Raw genomic sequence first — 9,484 nt, 5'->3', positions numbered from 1 at the left:
AAAAGATCTTAATGGAACGTCTCAAGGAACTGGAGAAGAGAATGAATGCTTTTAATGACGGAGTTGAGGAACTAGTTGAAAGAAAATGCTTGGACCATTATGACGTCATACGTCGGGAGTTTAGAGTTGGGTCAAAAAAACATTACTCATTTCTGGGCTACGGCACTACTACTCATTTTGTTGTTAGTCTTCTACTGTATTGGTTATAATGAATCTAAAGGTCCCTCATCCTTGATGTTGGAATGAGCTTATGGGAACAGATTACTTGCACCATATACTTGGGACTTTTTTTGGCATGTGGTGGTTTCTTTTATGTGACTGTCTACTTTTGGGAAAGTTCTGCAAGTGTGATGGCCGATATATTAGCTCAGTTTCAGAGATGAGCTTGAGGAGGAAAAAAGATAGAAGATTGAGACCAAGGAAAAAAAAATATAAGAAGAGGGAAGCTTAGTTTCAGAGGAAAGCTTAGTTGCAGAGATGAGCTTGAAAATGGAAGAGGAAAGACGAACGAAAATGAAAATGGAAGAGGCAAGCTTTTGAAGTGAGGGCAATATAGTCTTTTAACATTCTCTGCTCGTTGTAAGTGCTCTTCTCAAAAGGTGCAGTTGGTCACGTGGCTTTTTCAAGACGCTTGCAGTTCGAACTCTGTTGTAGCAGAAAGGAGATGCAAATAGTTGATTTTAGGGATATAAGGTGGCATTTTCCTGTTTCATGATTTGAAGGAACAGAGTGAGAAAAGCCAACAAAAGAAAGGGTAAAAATGGGAAAGAAATATGGAAAAGCCTGCTGAGTGGGCCTTATCGGGTGGGGGGAAAATTGGGGGGAGGGGGCGGGGGGAAATGGTTTTCAAACAGGGCCACTATCATCATCGAAAAGATCCTTTGCTCCATCAACAGCTATACCACTGGCCAAGAGACCTCTCTTGGTAACAGAGGCAAAGAAACAACTAGATGTAGTGTCCGTACCTTAAGTGGTCTTCAATTCATTGGACGGCATCATTAACAACTTCATAGATCCTCCCATTCGCTCTTCCGTTGACCCAATAAGCATGCTCAGAGTATTCAGAAGCCCAATCCAAGGTTTGTGCAATAACTAGCCATTGTGTGCAGTTAAGAGGCAGGTGAGAAAGAAGAACACGGGGATCAAGGTGGAACAGTTACAAAGTAGAGAAGGTCATGCGTGGAATAGTCAATGAATTAAGTGAAGAAAGTGCACACAGCATGTGTGGTGGGGTAGTGACGTGTGGAAATGTTAGTGCTTGAAGGTTTGTGGCAAGAAACGTGTCTTGTGCAGAGCCATACTTCAAGGAAAGCATTGCAGGTTCTTTCTAGGAGTATTGTTTTGTATTTAAGAGCAGGACTTCTTTCAGATGGGTTTGTCGCATAGCTTGTAAACAAAACTCTATTCATTTTTTAAGTTTTCTCATACTCTATTCCTTTCTTGGGTTTGTCACATGCATTCTGTCTTCTTATTCCAATTGAAGTCTTTGGCTTTGTTTTAATGGCCTTACTGCATCGGCAGCTCGCAGAGTGCTTTCTATGCTCTCTAAGTCTTCGCGAGTCAATACAACCCAGCTAATGGCATAGGTCCCACAAACACAACTGCTTTTTTCTTTGGTAATCGCCTCTACGCACTCAATGAGTCTTACCTCCTTTGCTCAATGCGATTAACCTCTCATGGACAGATTCTAGTTTGTTTGTTTTTTATTTTTTCCTGTGTGCCCAGAAGAGAAGAGACAGTGTGAATTGACTGTTAATCTATCATAAGATTTTTCGATGATGATAGTGGTTTGGTTATGAGGAAGATGAAACATAATTTTTAGTTTTTTTTTTTCTTCCTTCCTGCGCTGCTCAAAAGAAAAGAAACGGCGTTAAATTTTTAACGTTTTCTTACCTTCCATATGGTGCCATTTGGCTTAAAAACTCTAAAGTTTAATCTACATTGTTTGCTACTTTTACAGCAGATATGTGGTAGTTTTTTTCACTGCATAGAAGCTGGATCTCTCCAAAAGTACCAAATGCCTCTTGGGAATCGTCATCGATAAAACAATAGATGTTTTATAGGTTGAAAAGATACAAGTATAAGTCCACGACTTAGTGAGTAATAATACGCATGATGTACATGTTATCAAATTGTGAACTTAGGTGTCAAGATATTAATCATATGTAGCAATGTATAGTTCTAATTCATCTTTTCATAAAATAGTCATGGATACAATATAGATATAGTATATGCTTATGATAAGATGATCATGTCATAATTCAACTTCAAATGGTCTACCCATAATATTAACCCTTTTCCTAGTAGGGTTGACGCTGTTCCGAGAGACTTGTAATAAACCGTCATATACTAGCAGTCTGACCAAATTTGACCTCAGGCGGCCCACGCTACTAGCAAAGATGTAACAGTGACCCATATTTAAACATGGTGTGCCGGTCACAAAAGAATCATTTGATACAAGGCTCATCATAACATAATTATAAATCTTTTTGACTATAGGGTTAACCTGTATAATAGTAAGCCTATGGCCGTTATCCCACACGTACCGGTGTACCATGTCATACAATGTAATTTAATATTCTTCATATTTTACATGCATACTTTTATAAACTCATCATTTTCATTATGTTGTTATTCATCACCCATTTTTACAAAATAGAGTTCATAGCACTCAAAAGTATATTTCGTGTGAGTTGTAAACATGCATGTTTGGTACATAAAATAATCATACTATGCGGGAAAAATAATAAATATCCATGTGAGTTTTACTCACTTGTATCGTAAGAATCTTTTGTAAAGTCCTTCTGAGGCTCCACAAGGACCATAACCTCGAAATTTGAGAAAAAATTTATCATTAATCCTAAGAATAATGTTATACACCATACTCATATCCCCCTAAAGCTTATGTGGCATGATCCGCCATAGCATTTGGTGCGTAAAGATTGATTTTTTGGTTGGGGGGACTACGCCACATCAACTTTAGGGAGATGAGAAGAGGATGTGAGGGGAATGTATGTATAACATTACCCTTAGTCCTAATCCCGAGCTAAAAACTGATTCTATGCTCTAATAAGCTCAAAGTAGGTCTTCTGCCTGACCCATGTGTGTTCGGGACACGAGGATTGAACGTTTGAGACATGATGATCGATCGTTCGGTTAGGGAGGGCTGAACGTTCAGTTTTGGCCATAGACCCATTTTCGAACCAAAACTCAACCTAATCACTTCTAAGCAAGTCCTACGGTCCTAACAAGACTCCTAATAAGGTTCTAAGCCATAATAACACATTCATGCAAGAAAAATTACTTCCAATAATCATTAAAATGCTAAACCAACGCTAAACTAGAATTAAGACCAATACAACTTTCAGAAAATTAAGCCTACAAGCTTATACTATAAAAACAAACCGACATCATAACAACAATAGTAAAAACGAGTTAAACTAGGAGGAATACCTTCTTAGAGCAAAAAGCCAAGAACATATTTCCTCCACCAAAACACTCACACACACTCACTCTAAGATAATGCTGGTTCAAAGGGGCGGAAATGATTTGAAGATGACGGGGGTGTGGGTATTTATAGGGTAGGAAAATGCTGAGTATAAGGATGAGCGGATTCTACAATACTGCCACCTATCGAATGTTCGGTCTCAAGATTGAACGTTTGTGTACTATTTAGTGTTACACGAAAGTTTGGTGTATGATTCGATCGTTTGATGTACGATTTGACCTACAAACCAAAAGCGTGGGATGTACCTTCTAACACACGGTACACAACATCCTTCAAATGTTTGAAATATGAAGAGTGATCGTTCGTGAACGATCGTTCGACTTTCACTGTGAACGTTAGGTCAGAACAAAAAGTCAAAAGTTCCACAAGTCTTAATATCCAAATAAGACCCACTTAACCTATTTAATATTTAGGGTACTGCAATTTGCCCATTCGTAAATCCACTTATATGGCATTATATGCCTTTTCAAATGCCGATTGGGCAGGATGTTCGGATGATCACTGATCCACTAGTGGTTATCGTGTCTTTCTTGCACCACACCTAATTTCATATAGCTCTAAAAAGCAGTCCGTTATTGCAAGATCTATCATAGAAGCTGAGTATAAAGCTATTGCTAATACTACGCTGAGCTAATTTGGTTGCAAAATTTACTCAATGAACTTGTAGCTTTTCTTCCTCATCCTCATGTGCTTTGGTGTGATAATATATATTATAGCTACTTATCTTTATGTTAATCTTATGTTTCATGCTCACACAAAGCGTGTTGCCATCAATTATAATTTTGTTCACCTAGTCAAGTTTATTTTTTATCATGGTCAAATTGTTGACGTCCTCACTAAGCCATTGGTCTCTACCAAGTTTTCTTCTCTTCAGTCCAAGCATAACGTCATGACTCCTAAGTTGAGCTTGAGGGGGCGTATTGAGACAAATCTTGTTCATTACTCCACCACCGCTCTACAAGGCATGCAACAAATCAACACACCACAAGGGAACTCCACCTACCTAATAGTTGACAACAGAAAAGGAAGATTTTCCCAACAATGAACGACTTCCCAAGACCAAATTAAAGTTCTTCCCAAAACAAATGTTGTATTCTAGTATATATAATATGAGACTTGTATTGTGAATGAGTGTAGAGAAATATAATCAACTTATACATTCTTCAAATTGTTTTATATTTCATTGAGTGTTCATTCGCCAAAAATGTATTCAATTTTTTTTGTTTCTTTTTTTAAATATTCATGCAACTTTTAGGATAATTATCGAAACTTGGTTCGAGTACAATGTAAGGATGTATGATTTTTTTTTTCTCTCCAGAATACTAATATGATACATATCATTGAAATGTAATTTGCCATGAACAATAAAATTAAAATTGCACCGCATCTCACTGAGAAAATTTACCCCGAAAAAAATAAGTGATAGCAATTTTATGAAAAAAGTCTACATTCCCCCTTCAACTACCACCACATTGTTAATGTTCTACCAAACTATTAATTAAGTCAATGTCCACCCTTCTCCCCAACTATCAAAATTTGTTAATACTAAAAACTAAAAACAAAAAAAAATTAAACCAAAACTATTTCTTTTTTTCTTTTTCTTTTTTTTTTCTTTTTTCTTTTTTACAGAAAAGAAGTTAAGGGCGTGGCCTTTGCCAAACCACCGTCAAGGCCATGGAGTGGTTCGGCCAACCTCAAGTCTCGCATTCAATCATTCTGGCATGGTATCATATCAACGTACATTATGAGATAAAAATACTAAAAATGAGAGAAAGAGAGTAAATTTCAGCCAAAGGAAAGAGATCGAGTGCTTGCAGAATTCCCCAAGATTATGTACTGCGCGCTTCGAGTCCATTTGTCTTACAGGAAATTATTTCATCCAAAGGGTATCCATTTTCACTTCAACCCTTATCTCCATTTCTCAGAGGAGATATTTTTCCTTGATTGAATCTAGAAGTCTCTATTTGTTGTAACCAATATTACAAAAATCTCTTACCAAGTCTTTCATTTACCTTAATTAATTACTATGCCACCTAAAAAATAGTAAGTTTTATTACTCTTAGTTTTTAGAAAAACATTCTCAAGCTCAGATGAACTGCTAAGAAATTCCGTAGAAATTTCTTGAAGCAGCATGGCACGATGGTTTTATAGCAACCACAAGGCCCTCACTTGTACGCTTTGAGTATAATATATTATGTTTTTCTTGACTTAAAGTCGATCAATAAATATTCTGTAGTCGCCATGATTTATTTAGGTCAAGTTCTAATTAAAAGAACACAATTTCATCATCAAATAGGATCCTCTCCATTTCAAATGAAATGGTTTCATCATCCATCTGAGATCTAATTTACTTGTTTCTGGTTCATAAGCTTACAATATAATATTTGGATTAATCTACAAGGTTTTCAATGTGTTTTCTACAATAATTTGTTCATACAATATTTGATGAAACTTTTTAAACTATACAGGTCAGCCCAAAAAGGTTAAAAAAGTATAATTAACACTAGTATAAAAGATTACCAACGCTAGGTATCAAATTTATAATGAGTCATGAGGATTTAAAAATAAATAAATAAATGAGAGTCGAGAGAATTTTATCATGTGGGACATTATGAGCATAATACAAGTACTTTAACTAGAAGGTATAGACAACTTTGGTATGTTCTTCATTATGTAAATTAAAGCACAAAATTGTCTCGGTTTATAAAGAAACAAAAAATTGGAAAGCCCCTTCATTCCTGCAGGATATTTGTCACACAAGATCTCAATCTTCTTCTGTTGCTAACATGCCTATAGTTATAGTTTTAGATTCTTCCAAACAATCCCATAATTCCTTTTGGCTAAAACCACACTGTAAAAGTAATGAGAAAATTAATGCATGCAACCAAAATCTGCAACGCCAATTGACATAACTTGAATAGATATATGACCTATATATATCCACAATTGTACAAGACAAACACTAAAAGCCCATTAAACATGGATTTTACAAGCAATTGAGAACAAATGAAGTTCCTTTATGAATGAATTTCTATTAACAAATCCAACACACTCGAGCACATCAGCTAGAACATCAGATGCAGCAGCATCCTAATACAACCATATTCACAACACAGACTTCAAGCTACACACACACACCCTACAACCCTACTCAATTATCTACATTATCAAATCATCAGCAGCAGCTATAGCATCATACTACCCCTCAATACAACCAACAGGAAGTCTCTATACACCAGCAAAGGAAAAAAAAAATACATCAACAATTAACCTGAGACTTAAGGAAAATCCATCAATTCTGCTACAAAACTCCTCAATAGCAAACAGAACAGGAACCTTCTTATAAACAGCTAAAAAACCAGCAACCTAGCCTTAAACTGCTTCAAAAGACTAACAGTCTCTCAGGCTCCAGATCCCAGCTCCAGCAGAAATCATCAGCGTATCAAAAAACACCTGTTAACTCAGGATAGTTGACAAACCATCTTTTACTTCAAAAAAATAATACTATTGAAAAAAGAAAAAAAAGATAAAGATAAACCAAAATTCTCCTTTCCGGCCTGTTGGATGCATGTTGGAGAACACCAAGAATTAATTCTGCATCTTCATGGCTTCTTGTTATCAGCACACATTGATTACTGAGAGAGGAACATAAAAGGGGGAAAAAAAGAAGACACATCTGATTATGGCTTAATTAGTCCAGCCATAGAAAGGGAGGGGGAAAAGAATTGAAGGATATATAATAGGTCGATCAACTCCTTTGGTTTCCAACATTTTCACCATTAGGTCATGTCTAATTAATACCTTCCTCCTGTAGGAATTCAGAAGTTCACATTCAAGTTTTAAATATATAACCAAAAGATTAATTAATAACCATTTTTAGTTAACCAAAAGATTAAATTAAAACAAAAATATTGCAATCACATATATTAATATAACAAGATTAATAACCAACCATCCACGGCATCGCGCATAGTTCTCTGCTGTATTTATTTATTTATTTTTCTCTCTCTTTTCCTCTGTCCATAAACTCACCCTGAAAGGTCATATTTGACACCTTACGTCCATGTTTTTAAAGGAAAGAAAAAAGATCAGGACTGTAGAAGAATAGAAGTTCTTCAAATGGTACGGTATAACTCAATTATATATGACATGCCAACCAAGTCAAAACCTTAAACAGTTTTGATGAAAGTACAAAAATAGTACACGACCAAGAATTCTGCTGTTACTGATTTTTTTCCCCTTTTGGTTCTGAACGACAAAAGTGGCACTTCTTCACACACACACGCACAAAAAACTACATGAGCTATATAAACTGGGAGCTCGGGTCACAGAACCACAGATCCACATAATTAGGGCAAGGCATATCAAACATAACGGATCTGGCCGGCATGGACACAAAATTCACAGAGAGAGAGAGAGAGAGAGACAGAGACAGAGAGACAGAGAGAGAGAGGTGGTGGGGTGACAGATAGAGAGTAAGCACGCAGAGCTTCAAGCATGAAACACAGCATGCAAGAAAGACCATGTGTGCTCACTCTCTTCTGTCACCTCCCTTACCCTTCAGACGTTGATAAAGACGAAGAAGAAGAAATAGGATCGCCGGCCGGTAGTCACTTTTGCTGTATCTTCCCCGGCCAAACCCGGCCAACAGCCTGCTTCATCTCCTTGAAGCAAAGCTGGTTTTTGTTGTGAGAAGAGGTGAAGGTCTGTTGCGCTTTATATAGCATCAGAAAGCTAGAGAGAGAATGGTTGCATCACCGATGGAATAAATGTGGGTTTATCATCTATTCGTCACTTCCTAATATTTAAATACAATTTAACATATAATAGAAACAGAAAAGAGAAAAGTAGTCTAGAAACTTTATCTTTTTTATCACTCCCCCATACGCACATACAAATCTAACAACAGTCTCATTTATTCAATTACAGTCACCAATGCATCTTGTAATTCTAAATTTCTAACCCACCAATCCTACCTCTTTCTCCTTTATCACCTTCACCCTCCTCAATCCTATCTCTTCCATCGCCCTGATCAACGTTTTCGTATTTTTAAATAGCCAACTATTTCAAAATCTCAAGTGAATGAGCAATAATAAATTGTTCCTAAAAAAAAGAAAGAAATAATAGATTTAATTATTTAATTGATATTTCTAATTCTTTTTTATGGTTGCTTTTGTCAATTACAAGTGGTATTCAATACAAAGAATATTTAATTAAAATTAAAGATAAATTATAAAATCAAGGTTTGAATTTAGAATTACTGTTTTGATATCATAAATCATAATTATTTTTTTTTTAATTTTAAACTATAAATAAATAGTGAATTTAATTATTTGATTGTTATTCTAATATATATGAAATAGATTTTTTTTTTCCCCAATAAACTTTCAAATTTGGCATTTTATATATAGAAGACTTTTGTGCTAAATTGTTGAGTACTTGCAATGAGTACTCATCATTTTATGTAGAGTAATGATATATAAAAGACTACTATCCATCCTTATATATTGATGTGGCAATACAAATTAATTTTTTATTTTTCTTTTCCATTTATTTAACAATGACTGATCAAATGAATGATTGTCACTGCCATATCAGTAGAATGTAATAGTGGTGAGTTAAAAATGTGGTTTCTAGTATTTTTTTTTTTATATCTAAACATGATGGATGGTTTATTCAAATAACTAGATTTTTCGCGTATCGATCATATTCATGATTAGATTTGTTGGGAATAACCCATTCGCCCACGTTGGGAAATATTAGCCCTTTAGCCCACCTTAGCCTATGCGGAAATATGGGCCCAAGGCCCATTGAATTTGAGTCAACAAGGATGTGTATTCAAGAGTCCCGGGTAGATGCTGTCTCGAGACCAGGATGACGAATCGACGGTCCGTTATACATACCATGTCCGATCCCAGATATTTCGGGATCGCGCCCCGTCCTTAAAAATTGGGGATTGACATTAATATCGGATTT

At 35.8% G+C, this 9,484-nt stretch overlaps 1 long non-coding RNA gene across 1 annotated transcript; it reads right to left on the bottom strand.

Annotated features, from left to right (window-relative positions):
- Nucleotides 1-6,466: 6,466 nt before the first annotated feature.
- Nucleotides 6,467-8,192, bottom strand: LOC133866929 (uncharacterized). The gene is made up of 2 exons (XR_009899946.1): nucleotides 7,047-8,192; nucleotides 6,467-6,961 (listed from the first exon to the last, which is right to left on the bottom strand). It is a non-coding gene; the product is annotated as an uncharacterized LOC133866929 (long non-coding RNA).
- Nucleotides 8,193-9,484: the final 1,292 nt, after the last annotated feature.

The sequence above is a fragment of the Alnus glutinosa genome, chromosome 4 (assembly GCF_958979055.1).
Source record: "Alnus glutinosa chromosome 4, dhAlnGlut1.1, whole genome shotgun sequence".
In the NCBI taxonomy this organism is placed as follows: Eukaryota; Viridiplantae; Streptophyta; class Magnoliopsida; order Fagales; family Betulaceae; genus Alnus; species Alnus glutinosa.
This window is presented reverse-complemented; position numbering and strand designations above follow the sequence as displayed.